The sequence below is a fragment of the Siniperca chuatsi genome, linkage group LG13 (assembly GCF_020085105.1).
Source record: "Siniperca chuatsi isolate FFG_IHB_CAS linkage group LG13, ASM2008510v1, whole genome shotgun sequence".
In the NCBI taxonomy this organism is placed as follows: Eukaryota; Metazoa; Chordata; class Actinopteri; order Centrarchiformes; family Sinipercidae; genus Siniperca; species Siniperca chuatsi.
This window is the reverse complement of record NC_058054.1, coordinates 12,994,018-13,007,697: the sequence shown is the minus strand read 5'-3', so window position 1 is coordinate 13,007,697 and position 13,680 is coordinate 12,994,018. Positions and strand designations below refer to the sequence as shown.

Here is a 13,680-nt window from a genome sequence, read left to right as displayed (position 1 = left end):
CCAAAAGATTAAACGATTAATCAAGAAAATATCAGCAAATTCACGAATAATGAAAATAATCGTTAGCTGCAGCCCTAAAAATGATCACATTTCTGCTAAAGTCAATTAACTGTGTTACAATATTATGTATTATATCTGGCAAAACTCTTTACACATGTAAAACAAAACCTTCCACTAGTCATTGTGTTAGTTTTTAATTAGAACTTGACTGGAATTGTTAATTCAGAAAAGACAATATTGTAAAAAGGTATCACAATATGCCACAATAGAATTCCCTAAGGTCAATATATGATAATGAATTATTATCAACACCTACTTTCCACACAATACATGACAAACACATATGAAATGGTAAATAAAAAGGGTTAATTACGCCAAACACCTTTAAAGGAATGGAACCTATTAATATATAAATATCAAGATCCTAACAAGAGGTAGGTCTGACTACAGTATCTATCTATCTAAGTCCTGAAGTGTTTAATTTTCTTTGAGGAGTAAAATCTCTGGTAGTGTGAGAGTGGATCGAGGTGGAAATTAACTCCACACTCTGCTCTGCAGGATTTCTCTAGATGTTAAATGATGTTTAGATCTGGTGATGGGGGAAACCATACCAGGAATATGATTTAATTCATGAAACCACTGCGAAACATGGTGCGGTTACAGTAGTCCTGTAAAATTGCCTCATGTACCTTGGCCATTACACAACGGTGCAGCGTAAACGTTGGTCCTAATGAGTCCCACGAGATGGCTGCCAATGCTATTATAGACCCACCACCATGTCTGACAGCAGACATCTTCTAGCTTTTTCTGTCACTAAACCAGAATCAGAATTCAGGAAAAAGTGCAAGAAATGTTTAACATCTTATTTCTTATTATCTTATTATTGAGTTCCTCAACTTTTACTGCATGTTGTGTCTTGGCCTTGGACAAAAGTGTTTTCTAAAGGGCAACCCCATCATCCATGCCTGCTTTTTAAAAGGCAATTATATTTAGCTGAGAATTTTTTTACAGAGGTGCTGGTTAAATATGTGATGATTTCTGAGGTCACAGTTTTGTTTGCCAGCTAGCCACTGTGTATCCACACTCGAAATGTGTCTGTAGCACAGAGTAACAAAAACTGAAATCTGGCAATGAATTCATACTTTTCTTTAGTTATTTCATTTAAAAGTTCTGTGATTTGAAGCAGTATTAATAGAGTTAATACTGTAGCCGTAAACACAACATTAACATATTATCACCTTTCACCTATCACCACATGGAGACACACGGTGAGAGTGAATCAAAACAGTAAAGCTGTGAGCCGTAAAACCAAAACAACGAGCTGAAAGACACAAAAATTATATGTCACATCGAGAGACCTCTTTCAAATTACATCATTTGGTGCATTGTTAATGTAAAAATTATGATAAGTGCAGCTTCAATCATAATTTTTGCCAAGTTTTGACTAATTCACTTATTTAGTTTTTGTTCGTTACTCGTGTCAAAAAAATTAAACAATACCCAGCACTGTGTTGTCAGAATTTCTGTATACTGTTTCCAATGCCACCTTAAATCATTTTGAGCTTTTGTGGCTGATATACCTGCAATTCAGGCAATCTCTGTTTGAAGTGGTAGTTGCATCATTTCAGTTTAAAAAGTGGTGATTAGCCTCTTTTGAAGCGGACACATAACTGATAATTCAACTAGATAACAGTAACCACAGAAACAACTGAAATTTGGTTAAATTTCAATTAAAAAAAGAGTGAACGAGAAAATAAGGCATGCTTGATGACATGTCAGCGTGTGTACTCTGATTTGGAAATTGGGGAACATTAAAAATATTCTATGAATGTTTGAGAGAAAGCAGGAAAATAACATTAAGTTCATAGATGTGCTCCATGTTCTGGTTCAAGTATTTTGGGCTGTAATAATCACAAAAAACCCGCAGAACCTGATTATTTTGACTTTTAAATTTTAATTCAATTTGTTAAAATATTATTAAAAATGCTTTATAATCTTGAATGAAAACATGTTTGTACTGGCCTGTTCAAATCTAATAGCATTTATTACTGGCAGATTATTCTGAATTACTGCTCTAATTAGAAAAATCATTTTGTAGAGATACAGTATTTCACCAAGGCTTAAAATATCAAGCTAATATCTTTTAGCCATATTGCCCAGCTCTACCATTTGGCTGTATTGAGTTGGAAATGAGCCATGGACTTAATATGCACACACACGCTGTAGGCCTGGACGGGTTTCGTGCTTGTTTTCAATTCAAAGTCGTTTTTTCTCAGTATTGGTTTCTATTAATTTGTCCACCCACTCTGTCTGTTCCTTTGGGAACTAAGACACAGGCATCAATCTGCAGCATTTCCAGTGGGAAATGGGAACCGGTTCGACTTGTTTCTCTTGTTTCTTTGTACATAATTACTTTCTTGTTTTCTACCTGTCTTTGCTGTGACAGTCTCAGGGTTATTATATAAGAAATACTACCACTAATTCAGCTGTAAATCACTCAGTTTTCATTTCACAAGATGGACCACTGCAAGTTTACCAGGGGACTTAAAATATCTCTTCCTTCATAGTGGTTAGCATCATCCCTGCTGTTTAAAAAAACTGCAAACATACTTTTCTTACGGACTCCTCACAGATGCAACCTAAGTCAGAATGGACAAAAATACAACATAATTACACAACATAGTCTCTAAACAACTAGATAAGTTTCCAAAAATTTGGGTCCAAACTTGGAATGCAACATTGGCCAGACTTCATGTCTTAAATGCACCAAATCTGTGAGATTTTGACAAAAGACAGACTGTTTACAGGGCCAAATGTAGCGATTTTTCACAGAAAAACTTCCACATGTCTAAATAAATGTTAAAATGGAACCTAAAATGTAGCTTAAAAGACAATACCACTGAATTTCAGCATGCCAAGTTATACGCTTTACCAGTATTTCCACGAGCTTGTTCTGCTCGCTCCATTGTAATACAAACTGGAGGGCCATACAAGTGCAGAGAGAATGAATTGGAACAATGATGAAAGTGCGTGCTATAAGAATCAGGACAGCTGTCACGGTGTATAGGTGTACATTTAGCTGTTAAGGACTGATTTTCTGAAATGCAGCTATGTGTGTATGTTCAGGCAATCGTTTTGTGTTTGCAATATATATGTCATTCAGGGTCAAACCTTTATACTCTTGGCTGTGTGGTTTCTTCCTCCAAGAAATGTTCAGAAATATGTTTCATGCTGCCTTGGACCAAGGTTAAGAATTTGATTTTGAATACAGTCAACAGTCAAACAAAACCACTTGAACTGTGAATGATCTGCGTTACCCAGTTAACTGTTGCTACTAGGGCTGCAACTATTATTTTCATTATTGATTAATCTGTTGATCCTTTTTCCTATAAAACGCCAGAAAATAGAGAAAAACGCCTGCTACAAGTTCCCAGAGCACAATGTGAAATCTTCTTAGTGCTTAATTTGTCCGACCAACAGTCTGAACCCCAAAGACATTCAGTTTACAGTGATATAAAACAGAGAAAAGCAGAAAATCCATCCAGAAGCCAGAGAATGGATGGTGATTTTACTAGAAAAATGTACCTAAACAATTAATCAATTATCAAAATGCTTCCTGATTAATTTTCTTTTGATGGACTAATCAATTAATTAACTAATCATTTCAGCTCTAGTGGATACAAAGCCAAAAAAATAACTTATTTTGTTCTTCACCTGACAGCTTCACATCACATCACATCTGAGCACCTATGTTAACAAAAGTACCTAACTTGAAACATTTGTCTCTACAAAATAAAAAAACAGAGTCAGAGTGCTGTGTGTGTGCTCTACATATAAACTAATAAATATAAGCAACAAATACACAGCCACCATACGATCCTCAATGCTTCAAAAACAGAAAAAAGGCTTCTGTAGATGCAATGCTTTTCTCTGCTGCCAAGTTTCCCTTGTGCTGTGGCTTAGCCCAACAGTAGTGTAAAGGATGCATGCTTCTTTTATTTTATTTTCAGACCCCTGCCTCCGTTTTTTTTTTCTCTCCTCTAGTACATCATTCCTTTGGGTGTTTGTGCGGTGTCCCATAGTTACAGGATAAGAGACCCAGCAGCTCAGAGAGTTAAAAGCTTACCCTGTCCCACTCATGCGAACCATCAATAATTCACCCTCATCGGGAAGCATTATCTAACAGCCTTATAAAAATTTAAAGATTGTGGGTGACAACACGGAACCATGAAGAAAGTCCGCCGTAAGAGGACACTCCAGGTGGAAACAATGTATGTTAAAGTGGAGGCAGAGGAAGACTCGTCTGCACCGCTGTGTCAGCCAGCCCTGTTAGGCTGATTTAACCATTACACATAAAAGACAGACGCCTCGCTGAATTAAGGGAAAGTCCAGGAGAAGACACATCTCCTCTCATCTCCACCAGCCCTGTGTGTGTGAGTGCAGCACAGAGGTGGAAGCATTTGCTCGGCTGTATTAACGCCCAGGCTCATTCTCATTGACAGTGAAATCCCTCTAAGCCTAGATCAATTACATCCAGCTCTGCTGTAATTAAAAAGTCCTAACAAAGGTCTTAGGAGAACAGCACAGAAACCTACCCATTGAAAGTAAGCTTGGTCCAATCTATAACACCATCTCCAAGAAAATTGTTTAAGATTAGATTGAGGCTTTCTTTGGTGATAAGCACATGCAGAAAGTGTCCATGCATGGCTGCTGTGCTCAAAAGTTGTTTATTTTTTATTCCTTAATAAGATAAAGATATGTTTTAAGACAATGTGTAAAGTACATGACCTCACATGAAACACAATGCAATATTTTTAATATTCAATTATATCAATGCAAGTACATAAAATAAAATATTCATTCATCTATAGTCCCAAAAAACCTGTGCTTGTTTTTGTAGCCCTAACTACTAAGAAAACTAATTATTTGTTCTCTTAAGTACATCTGATGCTTGACTATGCTCTGCTGAGGAATGACATAATGCTTATGAGTTTCCTAATTAAAACTCAGCAGTGGAGTGATTAGCAATCACAACTCCACTCTTCAAATATCAAGATCTGATTTGCTTGGCTGATCAACAACAAGCCTCCTTCTCTCACTGCATCTCTTAGAGCCTGCAGTCTCTCTCTCTCTCTGTTTTAAGGAGGCTTTTGAAATGGAGGAAATCAGCACAACTCCACAAGAAAGGGCTCAGCTGAATTTTGAGTTCTATATTACTTTTTTTTGCCAGGATGCCATTTACGTTGCAATACTTTGCTTTTTTTTATAATGTTGAATGCCAGCAATCATAAAACGGATTAGACACCGCAGCTGATGGGCGCTTAAATGTTTTTGGTTTTACATGATAATTCATCATCATATGAAACCCAAATATAAAACATCAATAACAGTACTTATGGCAGCAACCAAAATTAAACTTGAATGCTCTTTCCTTGTTGCACCGAGGAGGGACTATTCCATCGACACAGAGAGAGCAAGATGGCTGAGTGCACTGACACATTGTGAAAGCACGCCTTGCCATCCTAGGTAATAGATTCTCTTTGCTGTATAACTCCCACCGCTTCTCATCTTCGGTGACAACGCCTGCCAATCAAACCCAAGGGAATGTTCAAGGGCTTTGACAATATCTGCTCACCTTGAAAACACATTGGCTTCATCACAAGACACCAAGTGACACCAAGTAGGCATCAAGCGGCCATTAGACATGGCCAGACAAAGAAGTGGCAGACAAAAGGTGATCCCATGCTTCTTTTTCAACATGGAAACAGCTCTCTGGCAATTGGCATTAAAAGTATTCTTTCTATACATAAAGACACAACAACAAATGCCAGCAGTACAGTGGGAGGTGACATGTAAGTGTTGGACAGAAAATGCACTGCGTGAGAGCACTAAATGTGGAAGGATTTTATGAGCATTTGAGAGAATCTGCTGTAAAACTTACAAAATATTTAATTAAGCCTTTCAATACACAGAATAACTGGTTTCTGAGAAAGCAAAGGTAGCTGTGCTGTTCATATGAAAGCGTTTAATAGAAGAATTAATGCTGTTTTTCACATACGGAGGCCCTGCAGTTTACTCTTGCGGTAAATAAAGCATGGGTTTGGGTGTATACCTGTTAAAATGTCTTTCTTTTCAATGCAAAACGAGAAATAACAATGTTACATCACATCAGCTGAGTGATTTACATTTTTATATGATTCATGAATACCATGAAAGAGAACAAGGAGAGATTTTTTGGCAGTGAAGCATGGCCTGAACCTCAATTTCTAGGATAATTACATGATACTATTTAGGAATTTGAGGACGAGAGAAGCATTTCCTCAGTTGAAGACAGATGACCTGTCAGGTACACCTAATACCAACACAAAGCCTTCAGCCTTTAATCTGCACACTTCCTGTGACCTATACTATGACAGAACCAAATAAAGCACACTATCTTCGTATCCCCCTGAGACAGAGCAGTGTCCTCATATGCTAATGCCAGTCAGTGTTGGAGAAGAAGCTCCGAGGGCGGCCGAGACAACTCACAGGTCAGTGCTAATCTTCTGATATATGGAGCCTAAAGACCCAGGATACATCCATCACACGCCGCCAACAGCTCCCCAACTGGGAGAGATCTGCACACACTAAAGGGTTAACACACATCCCAAAGAGACCTCTGATGATCCATCACTCAAGAACCAGCCTCCTTTTGAGCAGAGCGTCCTTTAACAACACCGAGGGGGTAGCTTTCTTAGCAGAGGTTCGGCAATGAGTGCACAGAGCCAGCGTGACTGCTAGACCTAAACTCCAAGCCTCTGTTGATCATTAAACATCCATTTTAAACCAGTGGGGGAAAGTTAACTGTCATTTCAAACACAGGAGGTGATAGTATGGGAGAGCATTTTTCTCCCCCGGATGTATTTTCTCAGTGAAAAGGAGCGAGACCATATATCCATCCATCGGGTTAACTACCCTAACGCATAATCATTCGTTCCAGTCATCTGTCTCTTTATTTTTGAGGCAAGCCACGAAATAGCTATGATGGCTTATGCAGTTAAATGAGAAACTCACCCCGAAGCACTTTGTTAAATAAACAAAATGCCCTTTGCTTATTTTTTTTAAACCCACTCCTCTGATGTGTATTTTTCTTCTTCCTCTGGTTAACAGGCCAAATGTGAACAACAAGGGTGCAGATAAAAAAAAAGTTTTTTCGGGGGGGTGCTCTTAACAGCATCACCAGTAAATGTCAGATTTGGTGTCAGCCCCTCAGAATCAGAGACTACTTTCTAGACTCTAGACCATTTTGCATGCCATGAAGAAATCCATCTTAGAAGGAGCACTGATGCCAATTTCTCCACCGATAGCAGCCTCAACAGAGCAGAGTACATGTTCTTCTCCTCTTCAGCAGCTTTTTAATAATTTGAACAACCAGGTTCAGCTCAGCACACCACAGCATGGTTTCCACCCCAATCTAATTTTTTCTTGCCTCGACAAACTTACTACACTTGCTATTGCTATGGTGCCTGCCCTATCCTCCTACACATATACAACGCAGAGAGCACTGTTCTCTGGGCTTTGTCAGACGTCAGTGTAGGAAACAAAGGAAATCACTAACAGGATGTAAAGTCAGTGGTGTAAAGTCAGTACAACAGGGAAAAAAGAATCACACCATTCTGCAGAAAATGTACTCACAAAGTGATTACATGTAACCGATGTAAAGAGTATTTCTCCTCTAAGACCAGTGCAATCAAAACTGTCTCATCCACCATTATTCACCACTCCCTCTTTCCCCTCTTTCTGTCCATTTGTTTGTCCAACTTTTCACAGCGAGCGTGTCAGAGGAATTGAACAAGACAGCTGTCAAACCCGCCCGCCATGAGTGAAGATGGCAGGTGAAGTCCTCTTTTTTTTTCTTCTCTTTGCTGCTCTCTGGGTTCAAAACTCCCACTCTTCATTAGGTTTTGTCATGCTATTTTGTCCGAACATAGGAAGGAGAGGAAGGAGCAAGCTCTCTTCTCCGGCAGGTTGGGGAGCAGTTGGCTCATGTTATTACCCAGGAGCGGGATGACCATGAAGGGGCCACCGACCCCTAGTGCGCTCCCAATGGCATTTACATTCCCTGTCTAAACTTACCTAAAATTGCAGAGAACATTTGGCTATGTATCGCAAGACAAAGGAGGGGGGAAAAAAAGAAGAAATCCTTCAAAATAAACAGTGTCTTGCCGCATTCTTTCACAGACAAACAACAGCTGCACAGAATGGGAATAAATATTATCTCTGCAACAGAAAAACAATCAGACACCGCTAGCTACTCAGTCTCTCACAAAGCTTGAATGCTCTGCGTCTTTACATCTACACTCACTGAATGCAGAATTAAACCATTTATTTAGCAAGAAAGCACTTTAAAGCAAATTCATTTCGGGCCATTTTAGATGTAGACTGATACGGCCAAAATACCAGTCAAAATATACAAACAGATTTTGTTCAAGTTATTTATGCTTCTTCTTTTTTTTCTAGCAGTGGACACGGTGGGTTCTCTTTCTCCTTGAAAATAAAATACAGAGCTTTGTTGATGTTTTATGCTCGCGTGAAGAAATATTTTAACAGACGAAATCTTTTTAACATGACCACGTCTTCGAGTGGCGTCCAAAATTTCCACTAAATACATGGCTTTTGGTGTGAGATTATGGCCAACAAATTCTCCCAATCCACACTAAATCTGTTTCCAACACTAACACTTGCTTCTCTCTCTCACACACACACACACCCAACTGCAGTGTCCAGCAATCCTGTCAGTAGCCTCCACCAGCAGCAGCAGCAGCAACACTCTATCAGAACAAAACTGCTCAGAGGAAGGGGGCTGGTAGCTCAAGTTCTCCCTATTGAAATGCAGACACTTTGATATGGAAATTGGCAGTTACAAAAACCTGCTAGAATTCACACTAGCATGCATTGAAACCATTTGCGCAATGTGAGATGAGATGGCACTTCCTCCAAAGACAACACAGACAAATGGACCAAACCAGCACGTCTGGGGCAGGAGACATGGAGTGAAGGTGGGGGGAGAAAGAGGCAACAGAACATTTGTTCCCCGCTCTCTTTGATTTCCTACAATCCACTGTCCCAGCATTTGTTTCAAGAAATAGACTTAGCCTGAGCTGAAACGCAGGATTTTCAGAGTGCAACGTCTACATTCACCAGTAAAACATCCCATTATGGCCTATTGGCAGGGGAATAAAATGACCTTTTCATCTTCAAGAATCACTGATGGGCATGTCAGCATCAAGCAGCCACATTCAATATCGTCCCAGCCAAGGAGACTTTTTTTTGTCCAGTCCTCCAAAATGGCTGGCATGACAGAAAAACTTCTCCGCCACGGTCAAAATATGCTCGGATTTGTGTGGTGGCAAGTCAATTTCTCACACTGTGCATATGGCTTATATAATGTTGCAGTTTTCTTAGTTCAAAACCGAAAAGTCTAATGCTTTGGTTTGCTTTTATTTCCAAATGAAAGCTGTTATATAAGTAAGTATATGCTGGGGAAGCTCTCAGTTCCCTAACTTGTCAGTATGGCTTATATAATGTTGCACCACTATCCTGATTTGGCATTGACAGTATGGATTATGTGTAAATGTTATTTAACCCTGATATTTCAGTCCACCACAGTCATGCTCTCCTGAGGTTTCTTGCTGAAGTCTATGCGGCCCTATCTCTAAAAGCTTCCCGTGACAATGAGATATGGTTCCCTAAGCCTGTAAAAACTCCATGTCTATGAGTGTGTGTGTGTGTGTGTGTGTGTGTGTGTGTGTGTGTGTGTGTGTGTGTATAAATGTGTGTCTGTGCATCCCATTATCACACATGGCTGGCTCAGGTCTGTGAATTATACATGCTCTGTGAAATGATCTTATTTTATAGCCGCAAAATGGAGAAGTAAATGGAGACAGCAACTGACATCCAACTACTTAGCTCCTGGTGTCCTGCACTGGGTGGAGATGTTTGTGTGAGCTCTGTTTTTTCACCATGTTATCACAGTCATTATCATTGCTGAATATCTTATAAATCATCTCCCTTTTGGTTTTAAAGGATTTTCATTCATATCCAGGACTTTCTTTGTCATGGTGTTCATCTTATATAAAAAATAATCCCATTTGTAACATCTGAAATGAATAGGCTTATAATATATCTGAATATAAGCATTTTTACATGCACAAGAAAAAAGGGAGCATGTTGTTTCTGCACCGTGTCATGCACTAAAGAAGACTTTTCATTTAAATTATATATATTCTGAAAATCCACATAAGCAACTTTATATTAATATATTAATTAAAAGTCTGGAGGCTCCAGTCACTACAAAATAACATAATATAGGCCACTATGGGCTATGTATTGATCTCATCACAACAGTTTAAACTGCTGGAGGAGCCGGTGGGCCCGTTTTCTGACATTTGCCTTATCATATCCAGGGAGTGTAAATAAACGGTATTGATTCAGCGAGGCATAACCCAGCATCTCTCCTGAAAGACTCAAAACATCCGCTTTTAACGGCTACTTACAGTGGTGCGCCGTGCCAAAATATGGATCCCGGCATGGAGTGTGAATTTCAGATCAACGCCAGGAGCCCCCCTCCTCTCCTTTCCTTTTTCAGAAGAGGCCCCCAGAAACTAGGCAGCGGGTCGCACAAAGACGGCTGGGGCTCGGCTGCATGCCCCACTTTCCTCACAGTGGACAGATGGTGGGGTTTCCTATGGCAGGTATCTGTTCTTCAAGCCAATACGTCCGGGACCGGACGAATAGCTCCATGGCGAGAGGTCTGTTAAAAAGTAATGATCGTTACTTCAACCCACCCCCCTCCTCTAAGTGCGTGCGCCCAGACTCCTTCCGACGGGAGCGCTACGGTTAGACTGCACAAAAAGGATCACTTCAAGGAGACGAGATGCGCCCCAGTCTCGCTACAAAATGAAACTCAGAGCACGTCTTCCACACTGTCAAGTCTGTCTGAAAGTCTCCAGCGGCCTGGTTCACAGATACAGCCCGGAGAGGGATGATATGACTTCTTTAGTCTGGCTTTCGATGCGCAGCCGGTTGCTCCCTCTGCGCCTCATCCACACGCCGTGCAGACAGTCGGAGCTACAGCCGGACTGGAGGCAAACAAGGCGAGGAGAAACGGCGCACCGGTCCCCTGCTCTGCAGCAGCTGGCTGTGGAAGGCAGCACACAAAACCCGGAGCGGATTGCTGGCAGGGCACGGACTGGATCCTAATGCTAATTATGACGGCCCTCATTAAGTCTAATATTAAACGCTTATCTTATGTGTGCTCAGATTTCACGCATGTGTTGAAGCAAAAACAAGTTTCTGCTGCTTTTTTTCCCCCAACAAATCCACGAAGCACAGTACTTTTTTATCAGGATTCCCCGCTGTTTAATCAGGAGAAGAGTGCAAAAAAGAGCAAGGCCATTCATTACCAATAAACACGTTGCTGAAAACAGCTCATATAAATAACATACACATTTTTCAGTGTTGTGGGTAGTAGTTTGCACCTGGATAATTAGCATTTTAGAATAAAAACACAAAATAATGAGGCTGAAATAAGACTTTTAATTGGGTCCAAAGACTTAAAAAAGTGCAGAATGCACCAAGATGATAAGAAATTCACCTTTTTTCATTTGACTTTGTTTAACAAGAAGCGCTCCATATAATGGGGCCATGCTACCACAGAGAGGAAAAAATCCTCATTTCTGCACTTGAAACTCTTCTATAAGATTAATATAGATTCAACTTTACTGTCTTTGCACACAGTCAGTACCAGTTTCCCATCTAATCAGATAGGAGCAAAGAGCATATAGATATAGCCTACTTACACATATAAAGATGAGTGACTGTACAGTAGTTGAAAGGATAATTGTTAGAAGTTGATTAATAGAAAATTAATCTGCAACTATTTGGATTTTGATGAATCCTTTAGGTCATTTATCAAGTAAAAATGATAAATATGGTATTAATGTCTTAATGGGATGATAAATGTAATGTCTCTGGGTTTTGGACCGTTGGTCATACAAAGCAAGCTGTTTGATGACGTCACTTTGGGGTTTAGGAAATTTGAATGGACCTTTTTCATTATTTTCTGACATTCTTTAGATCAAATGATTACTTGATTAGTCAAAAAAAATGTTAGATTAATTTCTAATGAAAATAATCATTAATTGCAGCCCTATAATGTGCAAAATGAACAATCAGCCAATGAGAGATAGGAAGAAGGGTAACTGTGATATGCAGGCTACAAAATGAATAATAATGTGCAGAACAAATGAATGCAGCTATGGCATGTCATGATTGTAAGTGTGATATGTATAATATGGAAAGAACAAATAAATAGTGTGTACAGTAGAGTGAGTCTAGCTAGGTTATGTGCAATATAACCAGCTAGACAAACCAGCAAGCAGGTATGTAATATGTACAGTATTGCTGTATATATAGAAATGCCTCAAACCATGAAAATACTCACTGAAAGAAAATGACAACCTCAACCTTAACCTTGCACAAATTAAATACATTAGTCATATTCATACAAACATGTACCTAAACTACCAGTACACAGTGATCAGGTCCTACGAGCAGATGCTGATGCAGGTTGTGTGCAAACATTCGTTATCCATCCATATGCTCATGGCAAGAAACTGCAGTGTTCACCGCCTCGCTTTGAATTTTATCCTTGTTGACATGGAAAAGCACCTGAAACAGGATTTAGACCACAAGACGCTACAATGCTCCACTGAAATCTCATGGAAATGTTTAAATACATTTAATTTAATTTAAAATCCCTTACAAGAGTGTCACGAAAAATCCCTCTTGTGAATTAAAAGGATGTGAGATTTTTGGACACATGCAGCTTTTTAAATATGAAGAAATTATTGGGGGGGGGGTCAAATTAAAGGTGTATTTTTCACTTCATATGTGAAAGCAATTTTTCATTTCAAGTTCATTAAAGTTTTATTTTCTAAAGTACATATCATGTATACTTTAAAGTTTTGCTGAATATTTGCATGTTTATATTTTTCCTAACGTCAGCCATTGGTTTCCATTCATTTAGGTACGGTATGAAAATCAATCAGCAAACTCTTGAGGATGCTTGAGCTGTAATCCATCACAGTCAACAACAATTTTGTATTCATTTTTGCCAATTTTATGTTATTTTTGTGAGGTGAAGCAGTGCAGACTTTCAAATCAATCTGCCATTCAAATGAATTACAACTCAACAAAAATTCAATGTAAAAACATTTTTTTGCAGTCAACTCAAAAAAGCTTCAGAAGTTTGTTAACTGATACCGTATGGAAATTAAGATAAATCAATGGCTGTCAGGAATGGTTGAATGAATACATTCAAATATCTAAAATACAGTAGCATGGTTTGCAAACTGGTTTGGTTGATGTAAAGATATACACCATTTGTATGGTCCCTTAATTTCACAAAAAAGACGCAACTGACTGCACAGTAAATGTAATTTTCAGCTAAATGTGAAATTTGACATGCAATATCTATGTCCAAATGCGTCGAAAAAAGCATGTATGCTCTGAATTCAGGTTGTTTTTAACATGTGTAAGATAATGAATGAATGTACGTAAACAGCCTGCATTACATCGATTGAACTGGATCTGGAGGGCTGTTGAGTGGCTGATATTTATTCTTTAAACAAAGGCTTG

The 13,680-nt window shown here is 39.1% G+C and overlaps 1 protein-coding gene across 12 annotated transcripts in view; it reads right to left on the bottom strand.

Annotated features, from left to right (window-relative positions):
- Window positions 1-11,148, bottom strand: part of LOC122887390 (adhesion G protein-coupled receptor L2-like) — an 86,958-nt gene extending 75,810 nt beyond the window's left edge. For 8 of the 12 annotated variants that reach the window (XM_044220560.1, XM_044220563.1, XM_044220562.1 and 5 more), the window contains exon 1: window positions 10,536-11,147. The gene's annotated coding sequence lies outside the window, so the exon portion shown is untranslated. Of the gene's footprint in view, window positions 1-10,535 lie in introns of all 12 variants that reach the window. The other 4 variants (XM_044220567.1, XM_044220568.1, XM_044220569.1 and 1 more) reach the window with 2 other exon arrangements.
- Window positions 11,149-13,680: the final 2,532 nt, after the last annotated feature.